This window comes from Littorina saxatilis, linkage group LG9, assembly GCF_037325665.1.
Source record: "Littorina saxatilis isolate snail1 linkage group LG9, US_GU_Lsax_2.0, whole genome shotgun sequence".
Classification (NCBI taxonomy): domain Eukaryota; kingdom Metazoa; phylum Mollusca; class Gastropoda; order Littorinimorpha; family Littorinidae; genus Littorina; species Littorina saxatilis.
The window spans coordinates 32192341-32207040 of record NC_090253.1 but is presented as its reverse complement, the minus strand read 5'-3'; positions in this window follow the sequence as shown (position 1 = coordinate 32207040).

Sequence of the window (14700 nt, the reverse complement as noted above, 5' to 3'; positions counted from 1 at the left end):
TAGCTACGTCAATTGTGTGGCACCTGTGATTTTGTGTTCAAAAGCTGGCTTGTTGAAATGACAGTTTTAGACCAACAGGGTACTGCTACCAGTGTTGTAACTACTTTTGAACCAGGGCAATGGAAGGTCTGTGTTAACTATTTATTGTACAGTGGAGTCCGGGTACAACGAATCTCAAGGGAGATACATTTTAGTTCGTTATATCAGTAATTCGCTGTAGAGTTTTCAACCCTAAATGGCCTTAAGACACGTTTTCCCACTCACCTTCAAATGATCGTCCCATCGATCTTTCCTTGGAGAGTACAATCTCTGCATGTTTTCAACAGCTTCATAATATAATCCACAGAGGCATAGTTCAAATGTTCACTTTACTGTCACAATTTTAGAAGTAAAATTTAAAAAGTCGTGTAAAAGCATGTACATGTACATTCTGATCAATCTCCGATTTCATGGTGCATGTACTACCCTGGCCAAGTTTCCTCTCAAGACATCAAAGAGACCGCCCCATAGGTTAAACTCCCTATAGGTTAAACTCGGTCACTGGCCCGGGCGCAGGAAGTGTTTCCTCTCTCATATGAAAGGGGAACCACCTCTGATAGCTAAAACTGGGTCAATGACCCCTGGGAAGAAGGTCAGTGTCTCTAAACAAGGCCACCCAGCTATCACAATGGACCTGCCTTTGATCTCGCCTCACACGCAGATCGTTGTAGCCTTGCGACTTTTTAGAGCACAGTCATAGCTTAGCAGCTGATTGGAATAGTGAAAACACAGCGACGGTGGTTGTTCCGTGCACCTCCCGCTGTTTGTTCAGAGTTCGCTCATCACGCGATGTGCACTTGTGTTTGTGTATTTTTGTCTTTGGAGACAATTATTGACATCAGTTCGTGACTTGTGACTTTTACAGACAAAACGGCTCTGGGGCGATGAAAACGTGTTTGTTATAAGAGGGGTTCGTTATGCAAATGAGTTCAAAAGGTTCGTTGTAGCCCGAAAGTAACAAGTAAGAAATAGAAGGCTGTCTGCCGGGAAATCAATGGCAGTTCGTTAAAAGCGGGATTTCGTTATACCCAGGTTCGTTATAGCTGGACTCCACTGTAACATCTTCAGTGTAATGTTCATTTTGCAAACCCCATGTCGTGCAAATAATTTCTTCAGTGTGTGTTTCATAATTCTTTTTCGTTGTTTCTTTTATTTGTTTTTTACACTTTTAGCAGTAAACAGCATCTGCAGTGAAGATTTACACAATGCACTGTGCAAGCTTTGTTTACGTGAGAATGTGATTGTCGTTATGAGCTAGCTGTTAAATGTATTTATTTTTTTGTACTGTTCTGATCAACCTTCATTGAACACAGCCAGTAACGCAATGCGCAAAGAAGCAACAAAGTACAGAAGAGAGTTGTTGGTTATCGTTCCTGTTATTTATGTTGTGCGTAAGAGGCCATTCTATTTGTTGTGTTCTGAGAAGTTTACAAACTAGCATGAATTAGATCACGCTTATTCTGATGTGTCTTTGTCTACCTCACTTTTGTATACAATTGCTAAAGTGTTCCTTGTGTGCCACATCTTACGCACTGTTGTGTGTGTGTGGTGGGGGTGGGGGCCTCTTAAATGGAATGCCATTTCTGATTTAAAAACTACTTGCACACTCTCATCAAAGTACAGGGGTACCTGCAATAAAAGGATACCCTTGGCCCTACATTGAATCTTGACATATACATTGAATCTTATGACATATACATTTTGGTCTACACTTGATACAGTGGAACCCCCCTTTTTTGACCCCCCTATGGAGGTCTTAGAAAAGGAGGTTACACTGTAATAGCAAAGGAACAACAGCAGGTGCCCTTTATTGGAAGGTGTCCTCTCATTGCAGGGGCCTGACATTTCAGGTACATTGTACGACTGTGTAACTATAACAAATGCCAAGAAATATGCAGTTGATTTATCCGTGTACATACCCAGCTTTAAAATTTGGCCTTACAATTTTGAACTGCTAATTATTGTAAATTTTGAAGAACCAACCACTTTATTCTGGTGAAAATGAGTTCTTGTACTGTTAGGGTTTGCTGAATCCATTTCTCTTTGTGTGAAGGATAACTTCACAAAATGGTAGGCTTTGAAAGAAAATCAAGTATCATTCTTTGTAACAGGTTGGAGAACTCTCCTAAGGTTTGTGATTTTCTCAGGAAAACAACCGACTTTTCCCCCCAAGAAATGTTGGTCCCAAATAAAAAGTCCTTTGAAGAAAATAATTGAACAGCAATTTTCCTGAGGGCGCTTCAACATTTACTTTATTTTGTTAGCATAATGCATTCAAGAGCTGTAACAGATTTTAACATGAGAGACCATTAACTTGGTTACTTGCCTTTAACATTGCTAAATCTAATTCCAAGTTGGGAGGGATTCATCCCCCCCCCCTTTTTTTCCCCCAGGCCCCACCAAGTGGACCTTAGACCAGTTTTCAGAGGTTTTATTCCTCAGTTTTTCTTCAACTTTGTGCCAACCTCCGTGAAGCTTCAAGTGTAGTACATGTAGTTTAGAATTTTAAGTGTAGCAGATGGTGTTTTAAGTGTAGGATTGTCTTAAATTCAACTGCACATCCGTGTTTATGCTATCTGAAACAAAAATATACCTTTTAATAACTGTAGTTCGACCAGGAAATAACAGCAGGAACACATGCCCTTTAGAGTGTCTGCAGTGCCACTTTTTGGTTTTGACATTTTTTATGAGCCATATTTTGACGGACACAGAGTGAGAAGCAGAAATGAGTACTAGGATTCATGACAAAGAGTGACAGTGTTACCTGTTTCTTATTGTTCGTTTGAGCGTATTGTGATTTTGTGCTTGGCGTAACAATCCCTGTCACAACATAGCATGCTACGCTGAGAGCGGAACAGTTGGTAGCTCTGCATGTAGTCAACTCGTTTCTCAAATGCTGTGGAACGGATCATGTGTTTAGATATTTTTCTACTAGTTCAATGCATAGTACACAGAATGCTTAGGGATGATTTTCGTGTCTTACGGTTTTGACATTTTGTTTTGAGTGAATTGTGATTTTAATATTTGCTCAAACCTTATTTGTATATGAATGGAAACCGTTGTTATTGTTCTTTGTAAGGACTGCATGCTCAATTTATTTAGATGTGATTATCAGAACTGAACAAACTAGGAATATGATTGCATTAGATCTTATTTTGTGATGTCTTTGTACTTGTTTAGGGAAGTACATGAAATAGTGCAGCAGCGTAGCAAAAGAATTGTGCATTTTGTTATACATTGATATGTTGCTAACATTTTCAGATATTGGGCCACTTAAAATTATCTCTATATGTCCGCCATATTGGATTTCAAAATGGCCGCCACTTGAAATCTACGTTTGCTATTATCTCTGGACATAATGCAGCTATTGACTTGATTCTGGTATCCAAATGTATGTTTTTGGGGGCAAGGAATCCAATGGTACCAATTGCCACTTGGTATTGTCAAGTATTTGCCGCCATATTGGATTTCAAAATGGCTGCTTTACTTTACATGGCTGCTTTATGATCTACATTTGACATTGACTGCAGCAGCACTGTACATCCTGCAACACTGTGCCTACAAGCACTACTGTCTGGGAGAAACCAGGGATGCAGAGGACCTTCCCGAGTTTGAAGACTGGTGTTGCCAGAGAGGAGAAGACATCCCCTAGTTTCACTACTGGGCAACCGTGCTGGAACTAGAACTGTTGGTTCAAGTGTATGTACATTCTCTCAGGCAGGGATCGTTAATGATGTACCTCAATGCTCTGACAGAGCACTGGATCACACCCACTATGCTAGGTGGATACCAGTGCACCTGAAGGACATGGCCGAACTCACCACCAAACACCCAGATGTATCCAGGAAATTCAGGGAAAGCCACTTCACCGTTCAGAAAACACAGAGAGTGTTCTCTTCAATCCCGATTGACCAGGCACATGAGCAGAATAATGGCTGCATCAAAGGAGACGGTGGAGCAGTTGGGCTCATAGACAACCCTAGTGCCCTACGTCGCTGGATAGTTGCGGGACCAGAAGTTGCCAGGGTGATCGAAGAATTCCAGGATGGGAACCAACACTGGAGACGGCAAACAGCAGACACACGTCATCATGATCAGACGCCAAGTGTACAGGCCTCATTTGTGAAAGATGTTTGCTCTCTCGTTGGTGTCATAGAGGAGATGGGCGACCCATTCGAGGAGGAGAGTCAGGATGTAGTCAAACTGGACACAAAGGAGATCGCAGGTCCTGCTGCCGTGGAGACTGTGATGAATGCCAAGAGGATTGGCCAAGAGCAGTTCGAGGCTTTCACCAGAGAGTGTCTGTTGGACAGAACAAAGGCAGTGGACGACCCCATTTCTCGTAACAAGCTGAACGTGTTCAGCATTTCCACTCCAAGAAGCCAGAGCAAAGGTCAGTAACAGCTCGCCTCCGTCATGAATGACCGTGAACTCTTCGCACGCATGTACATTGGCTGCCAGACGAGGGATGGAAACATTGAGGAGTTCTTTCGTCACTAGAATCAGGCATGTCCTCCTGCATTGTCTGATGGTGGAAGCCTCTGCACTGGTACCAAGAGTGATCTCCTCACATGCTTGGAAGAAGTCTCCGACGCAAAGACAGAGACTCCTGTCACAACCTGTTTTGTGCTTGATGGAGTAGCCATCGTCCAGATGCTGAAGCCGGCTGCATCAAAGACCTCTGAAGAGTATGCACAACAGATCGTCATCCCATATATTGTCCACGAAGCCGCCAACAGTGTCACGCCTGGCTCTGGTCTGGAATACTTACCTTGCTGATTCACTGAAAGGTAGTACATGTGCAAAGCGGGGACAAGGCGTGCGGACACGTGTGGTGGCTGCTGCAGCCATACCAGGAAACTGGCAGAATTTCCTACCTTTGGACAGCAACAAGACCGAGCTGTTCAGGTTCCTCTCAGCAGCTCTCATTCAATGGTTCGACCAGGAGGACAAGCAACTCATCATTACTGATGGAGAGGCAGTGCTCAGAAAGCCACTACTGCCAGATCTGACCTCACTCGCCCCATGTAACCATGAAGAAGCTGACAGTCTGATGTTGCTGCATGCATCTCACGCAGCCCAGCATGGACACCATGCAATACTCATCCGGACTATAGACATCGGTGATGTGGTGCTGGCAGTGTCCCTGGTACAGGAGTTGCAACCAAAAGACAAACTGTGGCTGGCATTTGGAGCAGGCCAGCGTTTCCAATACCTAGCAGCACACGAAATAGCAGCTGGACTGGGACGAGAGAAGGCTCGTGCACTGCCAATGTTACACGCTCTAACTGGATGCGACACTGTGTCTAGTTTTGCTAGACGTGGTAAGAAGACTGCGTGTGCAGTCTGGACGGTACTGCCAGAACTCACTGAGGCGCTGCTGCTGCTGTCCTCTGCACCGCGTGACATACCAGACGATGCAATGCGCATGATCGAGAAGTTCGTGATCCTGTTGTATGATCGAACCAGCAAATGCACAGACATTGACAAGGCCAGGAGGAAAATCTTCGCAAGGAAGAACAATGTGCAGCTCATCCCTTCAACGAAGGCAGCTCTGGAGGAACATGTCAAGAGGGCAGAGTATCAAGGTGGACATGTGTGGGGTCAGATACTGCTGCCAGCACCAGAGCTCCCTCCACCAACCAACTGGGGTTGGTCAAGGACTGGAGAAGGACAGTACACACCTTACTGGACCAGGCTACCTGAAGCAGCTCACAGCTGCATTTAGCTGGTTTCTTGCAAGTGCAAGAAAGGGTGCGTGAGGCGCTGCAAGTGCAAAAAGGCTGCCCTTCAGTGCACAGCCCTCTGTGTGTGTTAAGGGGACTGCACATGACGATGAGTCAACAACATACATGTACTTGTGGCAATGCTGAACTTGTTAACATCACACTGTTTATGTACACGTATCTTCAGTACCGGTACATACCGTACCTCAAATACCAGACCATTGTAGAATGTCAGTATACACCTAGCCTCAGATACTAGACCATGTAGCATGTCAGTATTATACATAAGACATTTACAGAACTGAGGCATTCTTTTCAAAGTATTGTGTTGAATCCAATATTTGCCTAGCTAATTTCCAAATACAATTATATAACAGACTGTGATAGATAATATTAAGTTGAAATTGGTACCATTGGATTCCTTGCCCCCAAAAACATACATTTAGACACCAGAACCAAGTCATTAGCTCCATTATGTCCAGAGATAATAGCAAATGTAGATTTCAAGTGGCGGCCATTTTGAAATCCAATATGGCGGACATATAGAGAGAATTTCAAGTGGCCCAATATCTGAAAATGTTCACAACATATTAATGTACATCTGTGCCAAATTTGGTGCTTGTATAACAAAATGCACAATTCTTTTGAACATGTGGGCTAAGCCGCCCCACTAATAGGGAAGTTTCATTTTGTTGAGATATATAGGTTTTGTAGCATTTAGAATTTACATTGCTAATCCTTTAGGTAGTGAAATCATGTGCAGAAAATGTGAGAACAGCTTGTTTGTTTGTGCAGATATTCATTTTTCTGTGCAGTTTTGGGTCTGTACAGTAAAGTAATGTTTAATTGTCATCTTTGGTTTGAAATGAATCAGTGAGTGGAATGGCAACATGTGAGTCTGTGTGCTTTAAAAGAAGGGAATTCTATTGATTAAAATATATAACAGGAACAAAAAGAGGGACTTGAGAAACAACAAAAAAACTGTACACACAAATGGAACCATTCAGCAATAGATCTTTATTACACATACCACATTACCCAAACTATAGTGCGTATTTTTATCTCCTGCACATATGTCAACTGAACATGAAATCTTAATCACAGACACAGAAAAATATCTACTACATGTATAAAGAAAGAAATATATGCAAGTCATCACAGATAGGAACTACTGTACAAAAAGGGAAATCAAGTGGTTAATAATGCTTGAATTGAAACTTGGTCAAAAACAAAGGGATCTAATTAAATGAGCTAAAATCTCAACTTTGAACACATCCCTCTAGTATTATGCACATCTGTGGGTGTTCCTGCTTGTAAAAAACAAAGAAAAACATGAGATTCTTCAATAGTTTGCATGCATACACAAAGGAAGGATAAAATGGTGGGCTTATTGAAATATATCTCATTTCTATCCTCTAGGAAACCAACAGCACTCACCTTTACAAAACACAAACAGGAAACAACATCAATGCAACCGAGACTGGAACTAGGGGGTCCTTAACGTCCTCACAGGAAATATTCCTTTTAGGCAGCCAAGGCTGATGCACAATCAAACACTTTAAATCTTTTGGAGAAAAAAAAAGGGTGGAGTCTTCAAAGGGAGGCAATTCTGGACATTGAAAATAATAAAAATTCAACTGAACACAATAATATTATGGTTGTGGAACTGGCCCCATTTACCAAGCCATCATCATACCTGATTAACATTCTTTCGTTAATTTTCAGAAGAAAAAAACCCTGTAACAAAAACAAAGTGTGCATGAAACGTTCATCAACAAACACGAGGAATAGAGCTTAAATGACAAGACTAAATAACAAAGGGAAGAAAACTCTCTTATAACTGTAGACAACAACATGTAACAGCTATCCACAACCAGTCTCCAATCTCCTGAGAGAATATGTGACCCTCCACCACGGAATGAGTCGCATGTCACCTTTTCATGATTTTCATATTTTTACATTTTCTTAAAGAGTTTTTTATTCTCTATCCAGTGGTGAAAACCGTTTTAGAAAAGAGTGAAAACTTTTCGAGTTATAAGCCAGTGACTATGGTGACCCTCACACTGTTACTAGACACCCCGCGGACTTATATTATGCCTAGCGCAGAACCGCGTGAGGTGACATGCGACTCATTTCGTGGTGGAGGGTCACATATGACACATCAAATGAACAAACGAATTTCATCCATGTCAATTCTTTTAAGTGCCACTAGCTGACTGGTTCCACATCTCACTCCTAGTGTCTACACTTAGAGCGCTTACTCCCCTTCATTATTTGGTCTCAGCAACAACACATAGGTATAAGAAATTAGCCTTATACATTTCAGATGCACATGTAAAGCATACACTTTCAATTCACAGTGCAGTATTTTTGTATCACAATTTAATTAAAAACAGAAAAAGAACCCTGTTTAACATGCACTTTATCGCTCTTTCCATCAACTCTACTTTATAATAATCTATGAACTCATTGAAGAGAGTTTTATTTGACCTGTACTCAAATCATCATTAGTATCAGGTTACTTTACATTTGACCAGAATCTCCTCATCCAAATCTTGCCTTCAGACACTGTTAACGTACAAAGCTGCTGTAATTCTGATTTAATACATTCCTTCTCTTGTCAGAGATCATGTACACCATTGATCAATAAACGATGTTTGGGAAATAACTCGGGGGGCAATCAAACCCACGTGATACTGTAATCCAATTATCACGAGTGAGAGGTGTGTCTTCACACGTAGTTGGCGATCACATGTGGAGACAACCAACTTGCAAGTGATTGGCTTACAATGTCATGTGGGTTTATTAACTTTAGTGTTTTCAAGCAAAAGCAACTTCTTCCACAGCCTGACAAAGTTATTTCCGGAATTGGTCTATTGAGCAAATCATTCCCACTGTGTAGCGGAAGCAGTGACACTGTTGATGCTTGGTATGAGTCCAAGTGGAAGGATGCTTATTATATGCAAACACCAGAACAGGTCTGTGACGGTCTACATGATCCCTTACACAATAAGAGATAACCTTGTTTTTCCATGACAAATCATAGTTTTAAGTCATTTTACATCAGCTATATATGAACAAGAAAAGCAAAATGAGAGTATCAGCATTAACACAAACCATGTGTAATTTGAACACAAGGTTCTTTACTTTTATACAGGCGTGCAAAAGGCACTTGCACTTATGTGTTCATTTGATGTCCTGTCATCGTATTAATATGTTAACATCGATGTTTCAGATCTCTGTTATGGACAGCCTATTTCATTAGAGGGGATGTCGTTCCCATGAATACAATTTCCTTCAGATATTTGTCACAAGCAGCAAATGTTATCAAATGGCATGTCATCATTCCCAAATGATATGAATACTTGTTTTATTTGAACACTTCTATTACATAAACACTTGTTTTAAAGTTCCACATGCCAATTTCATTTGTGACATTATTATCATACAATGTAATGCAGCGTCTATGTTGACAGACATTTCTTCACAGCAAAATCATGATAGCAGCTCCCATCTACATGCCCTTACTGTATGATTGAAAGTAAATCAATGATTTCATTTTTGGAGGAAAACCTGTGTTGTAAAATGTACCCCTTTGTAAAATTAATCACCTTGATAACTACAGTATCAGTCTGTCTATTCTTAGATCCATTGGATAGATTAACATTACCAAGTGGTTACAATACACATATCAACTTTCCGCACAACACTAAAAGCCAAAATACAAACAACCTCAATACCAAACAAGTCGCGTAAGGCGAAATTACTACATTTAGTCAAGCTGTCGAACTCACGGAATGAAACTGAACGCACTGTAATATTTCACCAAGACCAGCTTCATCAATCCCCGCGAGAAGGAAATCGCTCACCTCCCACTTGCAAAACGCAGTGAAATTAACACGTCAGAATAGCGCGGTAGCGTATTGTGCTAAGCAGGAAAGCGCGCTTTTCTGTATTCTTGTTAACTTTCTGAGCTTGTTTTGAATACAACCTATCATATCTGGGCGGGGATATAGCTCAGTTGGTAGCGCGCTGGATTTGTATTCAGTTGGCCGCTGTCAGCGTGAGTTCGATCCCAGGTTCGGCGGAAATTTATTTCAGAGTCAACTTTGTGTGCAGACTCTCTTCGGTGTCCGAACTCCCCCCCCGTGTACACTACATTGGGTGTGCACGTTAAAGATCCCACGATTGACAAAAGGGTCTTTCCTGGCAAAATTGCTTAGGCACAGTTAATAATTGTCTACCTTTACCCGTGTCACTTGGAATAATAGGCCGTGAAAGGTAAATATGCGCCGAAATGGTTGCAATTACTGGCCGTATAAAATTTCATCTCACACGGCATCACTGCAGAGCGCCTAGAACTGTACCCACGGAATATGCGCGATATAAGCGTCATTGATTGATTGATTGATTGATATCTATATGTTTTTGGAATCAGGAAATGATAAAGAATAAGATGAAATCATTTTTGGATCGATTTCTTAAATTTTAATCGTAAGACTAATTAATCTATTTTCGTTAATTGTGATCACATCTTAAGAGTAAACATGACATATGTATATATTTTTAGATTCAGAATGTGATGAAGAATACGATGCAATCAATTTTAAATCTGTTTGCGAAAAATCGATTTTAATGACAACTTTAATGAGCAAACTCATTAATTAATTTTTAATCCTCCAAGCTGAAATGCAATACCAAAGTCCGAGCTTCGTTGAAGATTCCTTAAACAAACTTTCAAACAATTTGCTTGAAAAATGAGAGCGTGACAGTGCCGCCTCAACTTTCACGAAAAGCCAGATATGACGTCATCAAAGACCTTTATCAAAAAAATGAAAAAAACGTCTGGAGATACCATACTCAGGATCTCATGTCAACTTTCATGAAGATCGGTCCAGTAGTTTTCTCTGAATCGCTCTACACACACACACACACACACACACACACACCATGACCCTCGTCTCGATTCCCCCCTCTATGTTAAAACGTCATGTAAATCATTAATGCTATTTTTGTCAAAGAAAATAATAATGTAGCAATTAAAGTTCCGTTTGCCATAAATATCCCGACTCAGTGCCTCATACCTTTCTCTAGGTTGGTTATTTGATTTGTTTTGTACAATGACGGAATGAAAGACAACAGTTATATATAAAGACAAGAGAAGTCACACGTTATGGTGAAATGCTGTACAAAAGATCAGACACAAGTCACAGACGGAAGGGGACTCTGATGGAAGTGGGACAGGAGGTGACCGAGAGAGGACTTGATTAGCCAAGCAAAGTTATTACTATATTCAAAGGACCCCTTGACTATAAAATTCTATAATGATACATGGACATTGAGCCCTCTGGCTGGATTCAAATGCACCATATCATTCTGGCAGATGTCCAAACTTTGTGGAATGTACTATCAAATGTTTCTTGAACATTTTTTGTACGTTACTTTTGTGAACATCCCTAACGTGAAAAATAACACCATCTTTAAACGAAAAACAAATAACCAAATATAAAACTGCACAACAAAAGAGTAGAACCTCACCTTTGCGACTATTGCTATACATAATTCATCAGATATCATAGAAGGGTACAATTGCACAATACACAATTCATCAGATATCATAGAAGGGTACAATTGCACAATCACATTTGTAAATCACGGTACATGCAGACACAAGTCACAAAACAATCCCATTTAAGTACACAAATGTATATTGTAGATACACATGCACAGAGGATGATGCCCAGAATTACGTGTTGTAACTTAAACCATTTATGTTTACATACCATCATAGATAAAGTAAATACCTTCAAACCAAGTAAAGTAAATACATTCAAACACAAATGAAGTACAAGATATGCAGGGTCTTTTTCAATTAAGTTCTGCGAGCTGAACAAAATTAAAATATTGTAATACATAATCACGTCAACATTTATCCATTCAAAGGGCAGTCATAAAAAGCTTTACTGAAAATTATCTGTGCACATGTCAAACAAAAGCGATGCTCTAGCTATTACTAATTAGAAAGCAGGATTTCCATTACATGTACCAATATCTCAAAGATGTTTCTGAAGGAAAAGTTTGAAAAACGTTATGTTTACACAGCTCATTAAAAAAAATTAAAAAAGACACACACACATGTGGGATGCAGACAGGAAAACAGTTGTCTAAAAAAGATGATATATCATAAGACATTTTCAGGTATCACTAATGTGGACCTTTTTCACCCCAAAAGCATAGGCTGTGTATAAACTCACAAAATCTGACGATGTTTCATAAAGTGTACATAGTGTGAAAAGTATATTACGCTTTCCTATGCAATTTTCTTTCAACGTTTCATCTCACGGAATGTAGTCAATCTGTTACAATAAACACAATCTACAGAAAAAAGCTTCACAACGCTCAGAGTTACATGTATTTTTTGTTTAAAATTCAATTTATTCAGCAACATGCTTTTGGTTTAGCTGGCCATGAGGTAAACCGGCATTTGAAGATTGCTAGGATCCGATATTTCTTGGAATCAGTTTGTTCTGGCCTGTTATCATACTTCCAGAGAATCATGCAATCAGTCAATCCATTGGCTTTTGATTTGAACTCATTACCCTTCAGAGCTAACTGCAGGAAACGTTAGTCTAAGTCATTCTATCAGCAGGCAAAAAGAGAGGGATGGAGGCATGAAGAGAGGGAAGGGCCAGCATGTTATGGCAAGAATAAGCAACACAACCTGACAGCCTATGGATGGACTGATGAAGATCAAGAAGTAAATAAAAAGGCAAAAAAAGGCAGGAAAAGAAAACAGAGCATATCACACACTCTGTACAACTTTGTAGGTACACCTTAGCATGTTGTGTTAACGGCTCTTTACCCATCTGTCAAGTATCTTTTAACTACTCTTTGTTTGTATCATTTAAGCCTTTTAGAACCAATATGAACACACAAGAGAAGAAAAAAACATTGATTGCACATGTTTATCATAATCACAAAAAGAGATATAAACACATACACACAAAAAAAATGGTAAAAGGCATGTGAATATATTGCACACAATAATCGTGCGGATCATCTTCTGTAGTAGTTAATAATGAACAAAATCAGGTTGCCAATGATGTCTTACAGTATGTTGTGGATAAAAGGTACATACACATGTGTGGATGTGATCATAGCTCTATCATTTCTTTGTCATAAAAAGCAAAGGTCGACAAGGGCATACTGCATGGGTCTTTAGTGTATTTTTTTCTTTCCAATACATTGGCTTGTTTTGATCTTCCTTTCAAGACTGTCCAGTAAATGAAACTACGACACTTACCAGTGCATGTACACAGTGGTTTTACTTGTGATTTTGTGCTAATGAAAATTCATGTGACAACTCTGTAAACACTTAATTCGTTCCCTTACTTCAGTGATCCCAAATCTTTCCAACAGACTTAATCACATGCACGTACACGTTCATCATCTTTATACAAAGACTACTATAGATTTTAGTAACACAGACAGTACATGTATTAGAAAATGTCCCCTCCGCTTTCACACAAACACAGAAAAAGTTTCGTTTTCTGGTTCTCTCTTCTCAATACTCTACTGTCCATTTCTCTGTTCAGATTTGGAGTATTGGATACACTTATAAATCAAAATGTATGCACCCAACTCTTACTGTACTGTTACCACAGACTCTAAACAGAGAGTCATCACAGACTTCTACACACCCTTATTGCATTGTCACCATCAATTCTAGCCATAATGCAACCAGGTTCCCTTTAGGTCTTTCTGAAGTTTATAAGCAATATAAGTTGGACTCATTTGCAGCTGAATCAATTTTGGCAGATTCAGAAATAAAGGTTTTGTGGAAAACTACACTCTGCTCAAAACAATTGTGTTGCAATTTTGTGTGTGAGGGCTGGTGGTATGTAAGAAAAGCAATCTGACAAACCATTCCTGAAGAATTCTAGATCTCAAACGATCTTTGAAACAATGAAAACCACCGAAATGAAAAAAAAAAATACATGGCTTCAATATACAGTTCAACACAAAAGCACACATAATTGCTGTATCACAGAAAAATAATGTGACTGTGACCTTGGTTAAATCATACTCATATAGATTAATATCTCTCGAATAGAGACACCTCGCATTAGGAAGATACATGGAGAAATAAATAACTGAAAACAAGACATGTATAAATTAATCAGTGTAATATCAAGCGGAATGGGTAGGTTTGGGGATGAGGGCACTAGTGTGCTGACAGAATGCACATTCAAATATAAAATTGCAGTTAACTGCTCAAAGGGAAAATTTACACTTCAAAAATGTATTTGGTAACATGTTCATTCAGTTTTGTGATGAAGCATGCGCCTTATCATTGGAAAATTTCCTTGAGAAAATTTGGAGGGCAGTATACAACAGTCTTACAACCCCTTTTTATGCATACATGTCTTTGTGTCCTACATGCCCCAAGACATTTAGTGTGAGTCTAGGATCTTTAACATGTGTGTGCACATGAGTGTTTCTAGACACAGAGATTCTACCCTGAAAGTTGACTCCAGAAATACATGTATCCCTTTATTCTGGCTCGCGGATTCTTGCGCTCACGCCCCAGATAGTTTTACCAAGATTCTTTATTGTAAAGTAAAGTGAAGTGAAGACGGTAAAAAACTGAAACATATGTAAACAAAAGAAACCATAAGAAAAAGTACAAACTAATATGAAAAGAATCAAAACACAAAATCGCAACCTCTAAACCACCGCAGTCGCGACCGAAAAAACCAACGCTTGGTGGCAAATGGGGTACACAAAAAATCGAATTATCCAAACACACAACTGAAGCACTGGGGCCTTCGTTCCGAGTCGTTTTCTTTTACCATAACTTAAAACCAACAAAATACTACATCGACCGAAGTCGGCACGCTTCTTACTTTTACTATAATTCCTACAACAACACTAA